Source organism: Octodon degus, unplaced genomic scaffold (genome assembly GCF_000260255.1).
Source record: "Octodon degus isolate 3935 unplaced genomic scaffold, OctDeg1.0 scaffold00019, whole genome shotgun sequence".
NCBI classification, from domain to species: domain Eukaryota; kingdom Metazoa; phylum Chordata; class Mammalia; order Rodentia; family Octodontidae; genus Octodon; species Octodon degus.
This window is the reverse complement of record NW_004524595.1, coordinates 23,191,945-23,211,950: the sequence shown is the minus strand read 5'-3', so window position 1 is coordinate 23,211,950 and position 20,006 is coordinate 23,191,945.

Genomic DNA, 20,006 nt, shown 5'->3' with positions numbered 1-20,006 from the left:
GTGGGTCTTGCCTCTAGCCTCTTTTCAGGGAGTTCTGCTGAAGGGTTCTGTGCTGAGCCTGCAGCCTGGGTCAAATGAGGATCCACGGGCCCCAGGTCGTCTCACTCACTTGCTGGGCCTGCACTCCGGGTCTATTCAGGATCCTGCCAGTCCCTGGGTTATCTCACTCACTCCGCCGGGCCTGCACTCTGGGTCTATTCAGGATCCCGTGGCCCTCAGTTGTCTCACTCACTGGGCCCGCGCTCTGGGTCTATTCAGGATCCCGAAGCCCTCAGTTCCTTGTGCCCATATTGATTGAAAGAGAGGTAAAGACAGAAGAAAAGAGAAGAACAAACATTTCCCAATCATTCTTAAAGTATTTTTGTCTGTAAATGAGTGGACCCCACTTTGGTTCTTAAGCTTATGATCCATCTAAGTGATATCCAGAAACATAAAGAGTGAGTACCCTGTGGTATTTATGTTAACTATTGCCTCCTCCCCTCAAAAAAATTCCATATATTAAATGCTAATCAACAACGTGATATAATATGCAGATGGAGTAATTTAGGAAGTGATTGGGACTTAAGGGTGGTGCCCTTGTAAATGGGATCAGTGCCCTTATATAAGAGACACTTTCTCTCTCCTTTGTATGAAGATTTAGCAAGAAGGGGCCTCTGCAAACCAGGAAGTGAGGCCCTCCTAGGAAATGAATCTTTGACCAACCTCCCAGCCCCTGAGACTCTGTGAAAAGCAAATTTCTGCTGTTTAAGTCAGGCAGTCTAGTGTGTTTTTGTTATAGCAGCTAGAACAATGACAGGTACATTGATCAGTGTCATGCAAAGTTGTTACTCTTTCTACTGCATCTCCACACCCACCTACTGAGCGCCCCTGTCTGGGTGTGACAGCCACAGTCATAGTCACCTACTTGGGACTCACTGCAGTTGACAAGGAACCTTCTGTCATCACCTAACTTAGGGTGTATTGTAAAAAGTGGGTCTGCAGGGTTGTGTTAGTTGATACATTGTGTCAACTTGGTTGAATCAGCTCCGCAGCGTGGGAGCCTCGCCCTTCAGGTGGGCAGGGCCCAGGAATTGAGAAAGGCAGGAAGCCGCCCTGCCTGGTTTCCTGCCGCCCCGCCCTGCTTCCGTGGAGAAGTCTCAGTCTTCGAAGGAGCTTGATCTCGGCAGCCGGGCCACTTTGGAGGAGCTCCGGTCTTCACTGTGGAGTGCTGATCTTCACAGTCAGCGCAGAAGGAAGAGAGAGGCTTGATGGATGCTGCTGCAGCTGCTGCTCCTCCTCTGCTCTTCATTGCTTTCTGACGCATGAACTGCTGTTGTTTACCTTGCAGCCAGCGGAATATGGACTGAACCCTCCAGTAACTGTGAGCTTAATAAACCTTTCCTTCCTTCATTTTGAGTGTCCGGTGTTTGTCCCAGCAACAAGTAAAAAGTAACTAAGACAAGGGTAATGGAGGTGAGGTTAGTAGTCACCTCTCAGGAAGAGGAAGACATCAGTAGGAAGAGGCACCAGTTTGGTAATGTTTAATAAAAGGCCTATCCATCATGAAGTAAATAAATAAAACAATGTGCCACAGAAGACAATGTGTCATAAACCAACGGTTATAATTATTCTGTCGCTGTGGCCCAAGACCTTAGTTATTTTCAAAGAAAAACAATATAGTTGTTCTTATCTGCATTTCCTCTCAGCTAAGTCAACTGTTTCCCATTTAGTGCTGTCAGCTATCCCTTGTGGAAGCTGCAATGCACGCGACCTTTTCGTTAAGTGGGGTCTGAAATCTCAGTGGATTTGATGCCCACCAGGAGCCCCATGATTGCATATTATTTCTACCAGTAAATAAAACCTAGTAAAACAATCTTGAAAATCATCATAGACAGTGTCATGAGGACATGAAAACACTGGCATTTTCTTACATCTTGCAAAAATATCACATGGCATAAACTCTATGAAGAATGTAGCAATCAGATTTTTTTTTAAATTCCACACTATTTGACCCAGGAACCCTGTTTCTGGTACTCAGTTTTAAGAAAACAGTAAGAAATGCACAGGAAGATTAATAAAATGACTATTTATTATGGGATGATACATAAAAATAGAATTGGAAATAAAGTATAAAAGTCTATAAACTCTTTAATTGAGTGAATAAACTTAGAACCCCATGCACCATTCCATATCGTGTTATCAGAGACCATTCAAAGACATGTGGAATGTTCTTAATACAGTACAGATGAAAAATTAAGTCCCAAAACAGTATATAAAGTATGCTATCCAATTGCTTTAAAATTAGACCTACATATAAATTGATCAAGAATAAATATGTTTAGTTTTCATAATGATTATCTCTGGATAAAGGAGCTGCAGGTGATCTTTAATTTTCTTTGTATTTTCACCCATCCTGACTACACATTCTCTAATCATAAAATCTGACTTTTCCGCGGGCATGGTGATGCATGCCTGTGATTCCAGGACTTGGGAGGCTGAGGCAGAAGGATCACCACAAGTCTGAGGTCAACTGGGCTACATTAAAGCCTCTGTAGATTCAAAGGTAGGTGCTATGTCCAAGGAAATCATTCCTGGAGCCCTGGCACCAAAGGTACAGGACCCAGCTTCTGCTCCATAAGGTCAAGGAGCAGACAAGTAAATGACCAGCTTTTTATTCCCCATGTCAGGTGATTACATTAACACTTAGCTCCTCCTGTGTCACCGTGATACAGAGGGACAGCACAGCAGTGACATGCAATAAAGCTTTGTTTCAATTCCTGTCTTTCAGAGTACCAATGTGCTGTGAAGCGCCCGGTGCACATCTGCCCAACATCATTCAGTGCAGGTCCAGTGCCACATTCTAGAGTCCTGTGCCCCAGAGGCTCAAGGATGGGACCCGGGTCCATTCTCGTGACTACCCTGCCACCTCAGCCTTGGCCTTACCCTCACAGTGACCACAGGTTCTGAGTGAGGGTGTCGGCCCAGCCCTCTGTCCCATGTGCATCATTCTTTACAGAAAGCAGCAACTCAGACTCCCACTCGGAACCCAGGAGACCACAATCACAGAGATCCAGGGCCTGGGAAGACAAAGGCTCTAGTAGCTGCCAGCCATGCAGAGGACAGGACAGTGGTGAGATGCCAACAGCTGCTAGGAGAGGAGCCAACAAGGAGAAGCACTACCAGCCAAAGCCCACCTGCTTGCATCACCACTGAAAATCCTAGACCCTCAGAACCAGGAAAACTGCAGCAAGAATGGTCCACAGAAACACTGCCACGTGAACAGAGATCAACTGATTCTAGCAAAAATAAAATCACAAAGCAACTGCACTGAAGATGGTAATCTGTAATAGTAGTTTCATGCTTGGAGTGCCTGTCATTCTGGTCTTCTGAATATGGGCTGCTTGTCATGACATGCCCAGTTGCTGCTGTGCTGTCTTTCTGGTAGATGACTGTTCAAAAAGAAGGGGGTGGTGAATAAAGGCAAGAGACTGAAAAGGAATATTGTGGGACTGTCCTGCTTCAAGGTGGTATATGGTTAGATTTTTGGACTTATATGTAAACATAAGATGTATATAATTCTTTATGCCTATTTTTTAAATATATTCTAATTTTTAAATGTTTTTTCATCATATTCTATAGGAACTTAAAGTTCAACATATCAATACTTAATGAAAAATACCTGTTCCATGTTATGCCTAAGATGTTTGATATTCAGACAGATAGTGAGGTTAAGCTTAACAGCCTAAGTTGTATGGTAATAACAATAAGCTTGTCTTCTGGGTGGTTAACAACCTAAGTTTGCAGACCAAAATTAGAGAAAAAGGAAGGCCACAAGGAAAGCCAACATTTTGGCCCTAGCCTTCCAAGGTCAGTTAAGACTCAAGACATGTGAGAACTTGTGTTGTAATGTCACGTAACTCGGTAGTGTCCCAAATTTTCTGATCAAGGAGATTATGGGGCCAAAGAGGAAAGTGATCGATGATGTAGAGTGTGCCTAAGGAGAGTCACATGGAGAGAAAATATTCTCTTGGGCTTTCACCGAGAGCACATTGGCCAAGCAATGGCCGTGACTCATCCACATGGCTGACACTGACAACGATTCTACAATTTGAGGTACAAGATCTCAGGATAAATCCTGAGGGGATTTCACTGACCTTATGAGACCCAAAAGCTACAACTCTTGTTGCATAGGTCTTGCTTTACGTTGGTCTTAACCATCCAGCAGAAAAGTATAAAAACGAAATATAAGAAGTAAAGCCGGGGCAACCCGCTCGGGTCCCCCTTCTGTCCTCTCTGAGACAGAAGCTTTCTTTCCCAATAAAATATTCTACTCTCAACCTCTGTCTGTTCCTAAAATTCATTCTTCAGTTTCAGAGAACACGAACTCATCCAGATCAGGTCAGGAGTTTTATTTCCCTGTATCATTTGGAGGCCATCCACTGACATCATTGGACGGAGATATGAGAATCTCACAGTCAAAGTCACTTACCCCTTTAGAGTACATCATTAAGCACTGGAAGACATTTGATCCACATACACTGAGAAAAAGCCGTTTAATATTTTTCTGCACGTGTGCGTGGCCTGCATACCCAATAGAACCAAAATGGAATAAAGAGGACCTACTTGGGAGGGAACATACACAGTGATCCTGTCAACTGCTTCAGCTGTCAAGACCACAGGCCAGGACTCTTGGATACATCACACCAGACTCAAACTCTGGGAACCAGAAACTGCCACTGAAAGCAAGCAATCTAAATACTCCTGTGAGCCCATAGAAGACTTAAGATTCCTGTTCAAGAATAAAAAAAAGTCCTCAGATAAAAAAAAAAGAAAAGAAGAAGAAGTAAAGCCATGCTGTTATGTTGAGCTGCAGGGGACTCAGGTCAACAATTTCTGACATTGCCAGTCAAGCGGAAGACCCAATACTATTATGGGCTACTGGACTCTTTTAGAATATTTTGCTGAGTTTACACACCTATAATATTCAAATAACAGAACTTAACAAAAAAAGGGTATACAGATGAATGTCCATTTTGTATCTGTGTATTCAAAGTGGTTAGGATAGATATATAGTTACATTCTCTTAATGAATAGAGTGATTTGTTCTAATGGTGTTTGTAAATAGGATATCATGTCCCCATCTTGTACAGCAATTAACCACTAGGAAGAAAGTATGCAATGTGTTAATTATTGAAACTGTCCTACCAATTTGGTTTGAAACTGTCTCATTGCTATTTGTTTCTCAATAAAATTATGGAAAAAAATAAAAATAAAAAATAAAATCATAACTTAAGGAACAAGTAATGGGAGACTGAGCCTACAGTGCCCATGCGTCAAAACAATAGTGAACCCTCAGGTAGCACACACATCATGCTCCATTCTAATTCATTCAGTTCTCCTGTGCCCCATGAGGTTACTATCATCAACCCCACCTTACAAATGAAGAAACTGAGGCACAGAGCAGTTTAGTCAGTTTCTCCGGGTCACTCAGCCAGCACATGATGGATGCAGAGTTCAGAGCTGAGACGATGTGGCTGAAAATCCACATGATCAACAACACATCACACCACACCCAAGATGGGAGCGAGGTCTGAAGTCGGTCTGGCACATGTCCACCAGAAAAACTGAGATCACTTTTACTATACCAATGGAGAACAATACACGCATAGTGTCCTTAGGTTAAATAAACAAAATTCAGAACAATCTACACCTTGCCACTGTGGTGGTTGGTGCATTGTGTCAGCTTGAGACGTCAGAAGCTTGGCTGGATGGGGCATGGGAGCCCACCCTAGAGTGACTCAGCACAAAATAAAGGGTACATAAAGGGGTTGAGGAAGGCTTCAGGGCACCACTTACTTGGAGGAGCTTGATCGACGCAGTGGCGCCACTTCACAGGAGTTTGGATCTTTGCAGCAGCAACTGCCACTTTTTCAGAGGAGCTCCAGTCTGCACAGTCAGCATAGAAGGAAGAGAGAAAGGCTCTACGGATGCCACAACTGTTACTCCGCCTCTGCTCTTTGTTGTTTTCTGCCACCATGAACTGCTGCCATTTGCTTTGGAGCCAGTGGATTATGGACTGAAACCGCCACAAACTGTCAGCTAAATATACCTTTTCTTCCTTCATTTTAGGTGTCTGTTATTTGTCCCAGCAACGAGTGAAAAGTAACTTGAAACAACCGCTTTTGCATTTTTTTACAAATCCAGACATAATTAAATGCATACAAACACAAGAGGAATCTGAAGTTACCAGGCTGCTAACTGTGATTACCTCTGAGAAAACAACTGGCAAGAGAGCTGAGGGAGCTGAGAAAATGGCACAGTTTGCCCCACACCCATATATTCCATTTGAATTTTATGAGCACAGATCATTTTGGTGCCTTGAAAAAAAGAAGAAAATTCGTTGTTTAAAAATGGCTCCGAGAGTATTGATGTAAAATGTAGCCGGGGTCAGTGATGAGTACCCATAAACCCAGAAGCTAGGGACACTGGGGCACAACAATTGCAGGTTGAATTCCCAGAAATTTAGAGACCCTGTGGTTCCATCCACCGATCAAGAAGAGCCCAGGATGAAGCTCAGCGGTAGAGCACCTCCGTGTCAAATTTCCCAGTACTGGATGGGGCATGGGGGTGGGGCAGGGGGCTTATAGCATGTTGGACATGGTGGTGGCTCTTTTTGACCCCAGAGCATAGTGGATAAACAAAACGTAGGCTATCCAGGACCTACAGGACCTCAAGCAGCGGGTGCCCACCTCCCCAGACGACCTACCAACTCAGACTTCTAAGAGCCAAAACCATAATCCTCTTTGTTATTTTCCAAATCCACTGTTATTTTTGTTCACCATTCTGACACGTGAACCAGTCATCCTGTGACCCTACAAGCAGGTTTGGTACCGTCTGGCAGCGAATCACACCCGCTGCCGTGCTTTGTAACCCGTCTCATCATGTTGCAATCACCCCACATTCACAGGAACACAATTCCTGCTTCTGCACCAGGTGTGGGCTGCGCCGCTGCATGCTCAGACGTGTCCTCTTCACATGAGGAGGGCTGTGAGAGACTCTCCTAGAACCCCCTGGCATCATTCCCTCCACTTCCATACCAAGAGCCCCTGATAGCTCACTTTCTTGAAAACTGAAACTTCAGTGGAGCATTTGAAAGCTTGGCAAATACCAGGTCGAAATGCCCATGATAACCTGTGTCCTTGCCTTACAGCAAGGCCAGGAAACTGTCCTTTGGCCTTCAAGACAGCCTTAGTCCAGGCAAATGAGACATTTGAGCTGACCGTTGCCTGAGGCTTGTTGGGATTTTGTTTGATTTGGCTAAGATTGACTCCTGCCATGTCTGCTTTGCTGGAGGGGAACAAGAGGAGAAACCAGGGACCAGAATGAGTAGGAGGGCTCCCCCAGCTCGTGTCACAGCAGACCATCTTGCCTGGTATGGCCAGCCTCCAGGCATCCCTGTCATTCCACATGACACGCCACACCCACACGCTCTGGGACTCGCCCACTTTGCATCCCTCGCTCCCTGCTTTGCTCCCCTAGGTCCTCTGAGTCTCAGCCGGAGCTCCGCCCCCAGCACAGCTCTCCCAACTCTCCAAAGTGGGCTCAGGAAGCCTGCTCTTGCTACTGTGCTTATAACTGTGCCTTTGAGGCCCAGCAGATAGCGTAGAGCCATAAGCACCTGTCCGGAAAGCACAAGGTCCTGAGTTTGATCCCAGGTACAAAAGAAAAAAAAAAAAACCTGTGTCTTCACTGTCAGTGTTTCCATCTGGAGTACAGGTGGCCACATGGCGGGGGCTGCATCTGGCTCACACCACTCTCTCTGGCGTCTAGTGGGGATTCTAGTAAGAAGCACACACCCATTACATATCTACTAAATGGGTGAAGGTGACCTGCCCTATTATTATTGTTATTATTATTATCATTGCTATTATTGTGAAGGCCCTAATAGTTCATGCCCCACCAGCTGGTAAATAAAGGGGCACACAATGGGACCACGCTGCATTGCCCGTGACATCCCACACAGACAGATGCAGAGGCACAGCGGAGCTCTAGCTCCAAACCTGAAGCCTTAGGAGAGAAGCCATAACCCTCATGTGATGCTTTGGACCAGAAACCCCTCTCCGATGGGCTAGGTGATCTGGGATCTACACCCATCAAAGGTTATTTTAAAAAGGATTTGTCATCATGCGTGGTGACAAATATAATCCTTGCACTCATGAGGCTGAGATAGGAGGATCCCTGGGAGTTTGAGGCTAATCTGGGCTACTGAGTGAGTTTAAAGACCAGTCTGAACTGTGTAGCAAAAACCTGACTCAAAAAAGACAAAAAGAAAAGGTTAAGAGGGATTTGTCCCCTCAGGGTACAGTAAGTGTCCCCTAGCACTCCAGGGTAGCAGTGGACCTATTGGAGATTCCTCAGATGCCTTTAAGGTCCACAGAGCAGCTTTTGCTGATGAGAGTACTCTTGGCCAGATAGCATGATACGATTAACAAGCCGTGTTCCAGTGGGTTCTGGCTTTGTCAACGACTGCTTTAATGGCCATTCATATTAGCGCTGCTCTCAAAGGTCCCAGGTTATGTTTCTATCTAGCCTGGTGTTTGTGTGGAACTCAGCGTTGAGATGAGTAATAAGCCCCTTAGCTTTGTGACAGCTTGTTCTTTAAACACTAGACACACCAGCACTCCGCCTCCGAGCTTCTGCTGAACAAGAAGATTCCCAGGAGGAGCTCCGCTATCCCAAAGGAGCTGGGAGTAAAATCCAAAGTCAGGGACAGATTAAGGAATCTGAACCTAGCTCCCACAAGAACTCTTCTGGCCTCCAGTGCAGAGCCCTTCTGTGCTGGAGCCCCGCTCTACACTTGCAGCTGGCTTGCAAACACCACATTTGGAAACCAGTAATCTTATATTTGATTAACCCCAAGGTATAATTTTCTACTCTTCGGAAAGGACACATACAGGTAAGATGTTCTTGCCCTTGTTCAAGCGATGGAGAAATAAGGCACAGAGGCATAGACAACCTGAGCTCCATGGAGCCCAAGAGGAATGTAGGGTTAGTTCTGTAGCGAAGAGCATGCTTGTGGTCCTGGCGTGGTGCTGAGCACAGAGCAAGTGGGCACACAGTACCTACCTAACTGTATGAGTGAGTGGATGAAAGTAGCTAAAGCAGTGTCATTCCAAGGTGAGTAAAATGAGAGTCCCTTTTGGAGAAACAGCAATTCCTTGACCCCAGAGACTGTCTGTAAAACCCCAGTTAGAACAATACAATAAGTTCTTGTTCTTAGAGAAATGCCTCTCAGTAGTAGATGCTCATGGCAAAATATAACTTCCACACTTACAGCTGATAAGGAGTATTTTACCATTCCTGAAAGGAAACAGTATGTTCTAAATGTGGCCACTTTATCCATAAACTTCAAGTGCTACCACCCAACCCCAGGTCCAAACCGGACTAGACCAGGCCAGAGGAGAAGGGAAGGGAGGGGAGAGGAGAAATAGGGAGGGGAGGGGGAGGGGTGTGCCATTGTCCTTCAGAAAGACCTCAACACCTGGAGCTGGGGACCTGCTGCCCCTGTCCAGTTTTCCAAGGGCAGTAAGAGGGGCCTGATCGCAGTGCCCTCCCCCAGCTGGGTGGCCAGAGGTAGGAGCAGGAGGTGGACTGGCCCCCAGGCTTTGGGGCACAGAGGATGGTTTTCACCATGAAGGAAACCAAGGAAGCCCTTCTCTTCCCATTGACTTGCTACCTCTTCTTATGTAGGAGGCTGACAAAGACTGGTCCTGAGGACATGGGTGACAATCCCCTCAGCCCTTAAACAGCCAGACAGGTTGTGAGCCAGACTCTGGCAAGCAGAACCCTGGAGAAAGATCATTCCTTCTGATCATTTTATCTTTCTTCACACCTCTAAGTAGGAAAACTATTTAGTCTACCTAGATCCTGTGCTTTTCAAAGACTGAAGTTTGTCTTTAGGGCTCTGAAATTCCCTTTTCCACATTTCCTGTGTATTAACCCACACCCACATTCTCAAGTAGCTCCTTGGGGTCAACTATCTTGGCTTTTTCATGGTTTTCCACAGATCCTGCTGCCACTCACCTGTGGGTAAATGTTTGTTGAAAGAATGATGCCGCAGGGTAGGGATGTAGCTCAGTGACAGAGTGCTTGCCTCATGTGCATGGGGCTCTGAGTTCAATCCCCAGGAACAGAAAATAAATAAGTACAACTAAAATATTGTTGAATCAAAAAATGCTCAGTTTTCTTGTTGCTCTGTCTCCTTTCCCACTTCAGAATTTACTCTCAAAATTCGAAAAAGAAGCCATTAAATTCAGCCACATAACGATCTAACAAATACTGGGCTTTGTGCCCTGACCAGTACATTTTTGATCTTGTATAAGTAGGATTTGGGGTATTTTTACAAACAGAATAGGAAGACAGTTCAAGGCTAAAGAGGATATGTTCTTTGTTCTTAAGCAAGCAGGTATATCTGACTAAGCTAACTTTTAGGCCAGCTCTTATCAAAAAGATGAAGTAAGATTTTGGTAGTGAAGTTGGTTCAGTGATATCAGATATGAGCTGCAAAGAGCAGCTTCTTTAAAAAAAATAGCTATAGTCTACAGCCTTCCTACACTTATTAAGATGAGATTTAACCAAAGACTATAAAATCTTAAATGGTAGATAATAAGGTCAAGTCAGGTTACTATTTTCAGCTCAGAACAGATGATGAGACAGGAGGACATAAATGGAAATTAAAAGAAAAGAGATTCAGAACAGATCAGAAGGTTACCAAAAATAATCAATGGCTGAAATGACTTTCTGGACTCATTCACTTGTGCTGAAAATATTAGGTCATTGAAAAAGTAATGAGATGATATTCTTGGGAAATGGAACAGTTAAAATGAATGAATCCAGATGGATCCAAAGACTTTAATCATCCTAAAGAGAAACACTTACTTGGATGCTCTCTCCCAAGCTAAATGGAGATTGCCCCCTGGGGAGATAACTAGGTACAAGGTGAGACCCTAGCTTCTTGCTTTCTGTGGGTGTTTGTGGTTCTTCCCAAGGTGTTTAATGTCAAGAGGTCTTTGCAAATGGTACTTCCCATAGGATGTGAAGGGGAGACGGCAAGGCAGCTGCTGCAGAGAAAGAGCCTTGGAGTTCCTTCCAAGAGTAAGATAGCAGTAACTCTTAGTCACTGCAACCTACAACACATCAGATTCCAAGCCTCCAGCCAAGCTGACAACTTCCCAGTGTTCCCACGAGTCACATGACTTCCAATGCTTGATTCCAGGAACAGTCAGGGGCAGCTTCATCTGCTGCTAAAGAGCTCAGTCATTAGATGGCCACACCTGCTTCTGCAAGGTCTGCCCTCCTGCCACTGCTCCACTGGGTCTCCACCTGTCCTTTGGGGCTACATATCTGTATCTTTGTATCTGGTACCTCAGACAGTGATTTGGCAGCTCAAGCAACTCTCTCATTTCCTCCATATGGCATGTTCTCCATATTCTGCCTTCTTGACCATCACCTTTGAAAAGACCCTAAAAATCAATCATGCATGAATATGTGCACATATATACCCCAAAGTAGAGAACCCCAAATTCAACCTTTATCCCCAAATGGAGCTGATCAACTCCATCTTGGATCAACTACCATCTTGGATCAAGAAACAATTCTGATGAGGCAGCTAAATAAGATTAGCAGTAACTCCTAGTCGTTGCAACTTACAACACACCAGACTCTATAATATATAGATATATACCTATAGGTATAGATATAAATATAGATATAGATATAATTTCATCCCACACCATGGCCCATTATACAGATGAAAAAATGAAAGTTCAACACCAAAAACTTGCTGTACTGGTCGCTTTGCCATCCTACGATAAAATACCCAAGACCCACAACTTGAGGTAGCAAAGGTTTATGTTGGTTCATATTGTCAGTCCATGGCTGTCTGACTCTGAGGCAGAAACAGCAGGACAGAAGGACTTTGGGGGGAACTCTTCCCCACACACACACACACTGCAGCTAGGAATCAGAGAGAAGGCGGAGCCACAGACAAGCCCTCACCCCTGCAAGTCCTGCCTCGGTGACCCATCTTTCCAGGCAGGCCCCACCTCCTGGCGGTGTATGAGCTTATCAGTAAATGAACCCACTTTGTGCCCTTAAACAAGGATGAGGATAGCTGCAAGGTCACTGCCCGACTGCTGGGCCCTACTCTGTCCACCTTTTCCTCTGAGGGCTTCCAGCTGTATCATTTGGCCATATACACCATACCTGTGAATGGCACAGCCTTTCTGGGTTCCATGCATCATCACATCTAAGGGGTGCTGGGACCCCCAGGGACCTCCCCACATAGGCTTTGCAGGGTTAGCTGTGACCAGTGGCCTCACTGGAGAACTTGGAACTCTGATCCCAACACAGACATTAACTCCAAGCCCCCTCTTGTGGCCATGCAGAACTCTTGTGTGACCAGAACTCTAACCAGATCTACAGAGAGCAGGGCTATTGTGTGGGACAGCTGTGTGGATCTAAGACAGTGGCAAAAAAGCATACAGACTTTCCCATCTGGCTCACTCACAGGACTGACATTTTTATATATAAATCTGTTGTCAAAATCTATGAGTCTAATTGTGAACGTAATACATATTCATTGTCAAAGACTGGAAAACATAACAAAATACATTTTTTAAAAAAAACCCACTCCACTGGACACCCACCACGCAAAGGTAAGTAAAGCTAAGATCATGCCATCATTCTTACTAGTCAGTCTCGTTTTCTTGAATATGTAGCTGTGTCCCTCATGAGACAGAATTTTATAATTTTTTGTTAGCAAGAAAATCTGTAAGTTAAAAGTTGCCAGCCACTTTCATGTCTAACAAGTCATTTTGGGACACAATTCTCTTTTTTTGTTCTGGGAACCATCATATGGGCAGAGTCTCTTCTAGCTCTGCAGATTGAAGGCAGCAGCATCCAACATCCAGAGGCAAGAATGTCAGTCATGAGCAAAATGCTTCTTGACAAAGGCTTCCTTTATGTTTTGTTTTGTTTTGTTTTGTTTTGTTTTGTTTTGTTTTGTTTTGTTTTTTTGGGGGGTGCGCTGGCTCAGGCTGCCTTAAGAGTGGGTCTGGTAATGCGGGAGGAGGTGGGTTTCCAGCCACACTATCCTGTGCTTTACTGCATTTGCATGAGCAGCCACTTAAACAACTGAGCAAACAGGCAGGCCCCCAAGAAAGTCTACCTGTCTCTTGCCACAGGTACCAAAGCCAGACATCTCTGCAGAATACTGAGCCAACTGGAGGCAAGAAAGCCTCCTAGGTACAAAGCAATCAAGAACCCCAACTTCATCTCCTTAGGTTTCCTGTTTCTGACATTTCTGGTGACTGCAGGCAATGTTATGCAGGAGTCTGGACTCCCAAATTGTTGCTGGTAGAGGTGGAGTTGTGAACAGGGCACGTGGCTGGGACCGGAACCCTCTGCCTCACAGCCACTGATGCCCTGCTGGCAGAAACAGTGTGCATAACCACAGACTACAAAGCCCTGGAGATCATTGGCATAAAGCAATAAGAAGAGCCCTCTTCCTGGCATCTGAGAACTGCCCCCTGAGCAGTTGCCACAGTGGGCAGGGACAGCTCAAGGCTGGGTGACCACTGCTCTCCCCGGACACCAGCATGGTGGGGCAGCAGGTGCACCCCATGGTTGGCCTGGCAGACTCTCAGTACCCTCTCTCTGGGGCACTCAGGAGGACGGAGCCCTGAGTCAGAATAAACTGGAACAAAGGGGCCTAAACTCTGCCACAGGAGCTCACCACCAGGAAAGAAAGCAGGACCTGTTAGTGCAGAGGACTCCATGCACACCACCACCATGACAGAGGACAGGGGTGGCCCGGGCCATCCCTGTCTGTGCTGTCCCCACTGGTCAAGCTGTGTATCTCTGGGGCCAGGGAGAAAAAGCAGTGGTCAGTTCTTTGGAAACACGTAACCATACCTCACGCTGCAAGTAGAGAAAGTGAAAGACACAACCGTCCCAAGAACACAAACAGAATTTGCCACAACCTGGAACTCAGTTCTATAGTGCTGTATGTTTCTCCCCACATAACATCATACACCAAGCATTTTGCAGTGACATTAAATGTATATGAAAGCATAATAAAAATGGCAAAAATAGCTAACATGTAGCGCTTGGACAGTGCTTACCATGTACCGTTAGCCAGTAATGCAGATGAAGAAACTGAGGCACAAGATCGTGTTATCTGTCCAATGGCATACGGCCCGCAAAGGGAAAAGCTAGTAGTAGTGAGACCCAAGTAGTGTGATTGTAGTGGTTTTTCTCAGTTTTGTGTACGCAGAAGTAATCATTTTCCTAGAGTTGAGACTATCCTATAGTCAATTTAATCATTTTCCTATTTTTTTCAATGTCAGAAATATGTAATTATAAACATTCTAATATGTAACACTTTGAAAGTAAATTAAATTTTTATACTAAGTGTAGAACTTTTTGTTTAACTCCATTGCTTTTAGTTTAGAGCTGTGGGGCTTGGGAGATCTTGGTTCTCCAGCTCCAATTTTCCACCTCCCCTAGCAGTGTTCTTCAGCTTTAAGTAGCCTGTACTTATCAAATACTTTACTTAAAACTTGCTATGACAAAAAAAAAAAAACTTCCTCTGACAGGTGCCTGGACACGCCCAGTGGCTCGCTAACTGTCCCTTTCACCGGCACATCACTCTCTCTTCATGCCTGACCGCCGCCTTCCAGTTTCTCCACCACAGGATGCCCTCTGGGCCGCAGGGCCTTTGCACGTTCTTCTTCCCCTCCCACCATCCCCTCCCTCCCCTGGCAATCCTCCAGCAGTGCCTGGCTTCTCCACTACAGGATGTGTCCTCTCTTACACACTCATAGAGCACTGTGTTCTTTCAAGTGGAAAATCTAAGCATTGGGTGATGGAGTTTTCTGATCTCCTCAGCCACAGGGCTTGTGCTTGTTTTCCTGCCATGTTATCCCTGATGCCCAGTGCTGCACTTGACCATGGTGAAATACAGTAAGGACTGGGTGGGTGGATATGTGGATAAACAAAGGATAGATGAATGGGTGGGTGAATACGTGGGTGGGTGGGTGGGTGGATGGAAGAGTGGAAGGATAGGTGGACAAATGGATACAGCACCCTAATGTGCAGCAACAGATCCAGGACCTCTGTCTTGATGCATGCATGGATCTATCGCCCTCCTGAGGACAGAGCTGCACTGAGACACAGGGCTGACCTGCCTGGCTCTTCTCTTAGCCACAGGGTATTGCTACTCAGTCTGCTGGCTGCCACTGAGACCCAACTGCACTGTCACTGACCTCCTGCCCTCCCTCCTTCTCCTAGGTAGCCTTATTCCATTTCCACATATAGCCTAATTGGTCACAAGACTTCAGGATGAAGTCCAGGCTCCTAACCCTAAACTTAAAGGTCCTTCCCCTCCAGTTCTTGCTTGCTTTCTCCCCATCTTCTCCTGCCTCCGCAGGCCAGCACAACCACCCACACACATCCAGGGAGCCCTGAATCACTAGAAGTCTCCGCGCACAGTGTGCCACACTCACACCTTTCCACCTTTGTTCTGTCCCTTACAGTGCAAACCTCCCTCCTGTGTGACAAACTCCTGCACATTCTTCAAAGTCCAATGCAAAAGTCATCTCCTCTTTGGGGGTCTCCCTGTCTCCTTTGCTTGTGCACCAAAGAGAAAGTTAATTTTTCCTTCTCTTGTTTCTTTTATTTTTGCTGTTTTCTGCTTGTTTTGTTTTCATCTTTGATGTGTCAGGTTCCCTGGCTCAACAAAAAAGCCAGCACTGGCACAAGGGGCTCAGGCAACTGTCCTTCAGGAAGGGCAGGCGCACGAGAGAGGTCCGATCCCTGGGCTGCAGCTCTAGGTGGTCCTTGGCGTGTATGTGTGTGCATGAGCATGCGTGCGCAGATGTGCACTGCATCCACGTGAGCTCATGTACATGTGTGCTTGCATGTGCATGTGCCCTGTGTATGTATGCATGTGCACTGTGCCTGTGTACATGTATGTGTGTGTGTTGTGCACTGTGCAAGTGCCTATGTCTGCATGTGTGCACGTGTGTGTGTGTAGCTCAGAGCAGACTGGAAAGAGAAGCCCCAGCTGGTCAGAAAAGAAACACTGCTACTCAAAGCTTCACCAAACAGAAGACACTACCACCATCCTTGGCGCGAAACTGGGGTCACTGTAGCTACTCTCTAAGCGTGTTTTCCCATTAGCCTGACACAATGATGAAATGGGTCCTGCAGAGAAATCCTGCATGGAAGGTTAAAATGAGACTATCAGGGCCAGTCAAATAGCTCAGTGTGTTAAAGCTCCTGCAAGCAGGCGCAGAGGCCAGGGGTTCAGGTCCCTGGCCTACCACCCCCGGAGTGCTCTGAGATGGCAATTGAGACTGGGCGTGGTGGAGCGAGTCTATAATCCCAGCTCTTGGGAGACTGTAAACAGGCGGATCACTACGAGTCCCATCTAGTAGCAAGACCCTGAACACCTGTAGACCCTTCCCTAAAATACAAAAAAATAAAAAATAAAATGAGACTGTGGCCAGGGTATAGCAGCAGGTGTCAGCACAGAAGGAGCGGTGGGTTTTGTCTCAGGGACACACACATTCCCCAGGGAGACACAGGACAGTGAGAAGAGACCCAAGTGAGGATCCCGGAGGCAGAGACAGTGCAAAGCGTGGCAGAGGAAGCGCTGGTGTCTCCAGTGGGGACCCCGCCATCCGAGTGGGCAGAGACTGGGGAAGAGGGAGAGCAGCTGTAAGGACATGCTTGCACAAGCGCAGAGGGCTGTGGTGGGCTGAGGAGGTCGGCAGCCAGGAGCAGACAGCAGGTGGACTCCGACAGGCGTGGACGACCGACCCAAGGGAGCTTAGGGTCACCAAGGATTTTCCCTCCAAGACAAGGTGTTCTTGAGGACTAAAAGCAGATGGAAATGAGCCCATCTATTCAGAGAGGTGGGGACGAGGAGGGAAGGGAAGGTGGATGGAGGTGTCCGAGGGAACAAGGACCCAGAGTCCGGCAAGGGCAAGGCCCCCCAACCTGCAGCTTGGGGCCCCAAGGTCGCGCGTAGGACACGACCCAGAAGCGCAACAGAGCCGGCGCCTCCCGAGCCCAGCGCAGCGCGTGACGACGGCGCTCTCTGCCGGCTACGAGCGGCGTCGCAGGGCGCGGAGCCCGTGCCCGGAAGAACCGGGAGGAGAGCGGGGTCTGCGAAGACGACGGGGTAGAGGGCACAGACGCTGCCCTGCCCTGCATGTTGCCTTTGGTGAGGGGCAAAAATCAAACAGCCAAGTGAGCTGGATGGATTATCCAAGCAATCGCTATGCCCGCCACACAGAAAGGCCCTCGACCCGGGCCGCCCCGCCGCGGAGTCGGATCCGGCGGGACCTGGGGACCTGGAGGACCCGGGAAACCTGATGGGACCTGGCGGGACCCGGCCTGCCCGGCGTGGACGGCGCCTGCCTCCCGGGGCGGGGGCGGGGTGGCCGCGGGCTGCGGCTGCGAGCGGTGCCTTGGGCTGCGCAATGCTGCCATCTGCCGTCCGCGGGCCTCGGGAGCGGGAGCGGGATGCGTGGGGTCCCGGTTGCTGATTTTGAATTTTTCCACCTTAAAATAATACGTAAGCCCCTAGACAGAGAAAGACTCTCACAGACAAATGAAATGAAATGTGCAATGAGCTCATAGACAAAGCACTTATAACGGGACCTCTGGGGTCAGAACAGCGTGAGCGGCGCCTCGGGGTCCAAGGTCGCGCACTGGGTCACAGAAGTGCACGGGAAGGGGTTGGTGTGGAAGTGTGTTTGCTTCTCTGGGCTGTCATTCTTCAGCTGTAACATCACGATAAAGCTGGCCCCTCAGGACTGCTGTGGGGATCAGAGAGGATAATCCTTAGAGCGTGGACAAGCTTAAAGCTTCTTGTGTCCCCAAATGTGATCAAGTGTGAACCCTTGCTCTAAAGATGAAGCAAGACCGCTGCCCGCTAAGTCTCCAGAACAAGGGACAACTGTAGCATCTTGATGCCATTGTTCAGATCCTGTTCCAAGCGCTTTTTGTTTCTTTGTTTCGTTTCAGTTTTTATTGCTGTCAATTCAGGATAAAACGTTGCATAAATCCAATATGTTCTAGAAATATATGTTATGGCTTTCCAGTACATAACATTGTTTTTTCAGCTTTTAAGAAGCGGCTTCCCTTAATATTTGAAGCATGCCTCCCCCCAGATGAAGTTGGCTGAAATTTAGCTGTTTTTTACGCCTCTCGGGTAAGCTTCATATTGTTTGGGACAGAGTTATATTGTACTTCATTGTGTACAAAGTACAGAAGTGCCTCAGGGTGATGGCATCCTGCTTAATTCAGCATTTTAGTAGCCCCTCCCCCAGGAATTGGACTTTCCAAGGTGTTGCTTGTAGTCAACACCTGTCTCAGACTATTACATGATGCAATGAGGTCTTTCAAGAAAGACCACACACGTAATTTTTAGTTTAGTTACAATTACATGATTATAATCATTCTATGTTATTAGTTGTCGTTACTTTACTGTATCTAAATTATAAGTCAAATCTTCTCATAGGTGTGTAGGCATAGAAAGAGGACACAATATATAGAGTTCCATACAGCCTTCAGTTCGGGGCATTCGGTGGTGATCTTGAACGTACTCTGAAGAAATAAGAACATAAGTGGGGTACTGTATGTAAGAGAAAATAGAGGTTGATAGAGGCTAATTTGCCCAAATTCACAAAGCAAATAGGTGATAAAATTAATTTGGAAGTGGATAATCAGTAAGTTTAGGGAAAAGCCAGCCTTAGGCATAGGAAGGAAAAGAATTGTTATGGTTTATATCAGAAATGTCTCCCAAAGGCCTCAGATACTCATAGGCAGGACTTTTTAAAGGTGACCAAGTTATGGGGACAATACAGCTAACTTCAGTTAGGAGGTGGGGCTAGTTGGGGGGCATCCCTGGGGGAGCCGCCCGAAAGGGTGTATTTCCCTTCCTGGTTTCCCCTTCTTTCTCTGCTTCCAGGCTGCCTCGTGTGCACACCTTTCCTTTCCTAGTCCCTGCACCATGCTGTTTCTGTTTAAGGTTGCCAAGCATGGACCGAAACTTCTGAGCCAGGCACTAACATAAACCACTCTCCTTTAAGCTGTGCACGTCGGGCGTCATGTCTCGGCAATCAGAAAAGTGACTGAGAGATTTTAGTACTAGAGAAGTGGGGTCATCCTGTGACTCCCTGACTATGCAGTTTAGGAGCCTTTGGAACTCATTTGCAAGGAGAGTTTGGAAAGGTTTGGAGATGGCAGCTAGAGAAGCTGTAGAACACTGATGCTGAACTTGATGGGGATTCTAATTAGAGCTCAGAAGATCAGAGTGCTCACAGAAATGCAGACAGTAAAGGTCAGGATCAGGAGGCTTCATTTGGGAACAAGGTCTCATTTGGCAGTTGGATGCAAGACCATATGCGTTAGGGGCCAGGGAGATGGCTCAGTAGAATAAGCACTTGCCTGGCAAGTATAAGGGCCTGAGTTCAATCCCGGTTCTGAAAAAAAAAACAAAAAGACCATATGTGTTATACTCAGGCAAAAAAATTATCTACATTATCTCTCATCTTCTGAGAGATTAATCTGGCAGAGGGAATTTCAAGGCTGTCCAATGTTCAGGCCATAGCAGGGACACTGCTTGTTGCTTTTAGTAAGATCTACTGTCAGAAGCAGGAGCAAAGAGTCAAGTTAAATAATTTGAATTTTCTCTGGTAACCAGAAAGGGAGCATGTGTGAAATAGGGGCCTGTAAACTTTTGGTCAATGAAAACTTAGTTGCTGAAAATTTACATTTTTAGTTATATAGATCTTGCTTTAACTTGGTCTTAACCATCCAGCAGAAAAGTATAACCACAAGGTATAAAAATAAAGCTATATTAATACACTGAGGCTAGTTGTGCTGGTAACTCACTACTGTTATGGACTATGTGGACTATATTGAGTTATTTTGCTGAATCCAAGCACCTACAG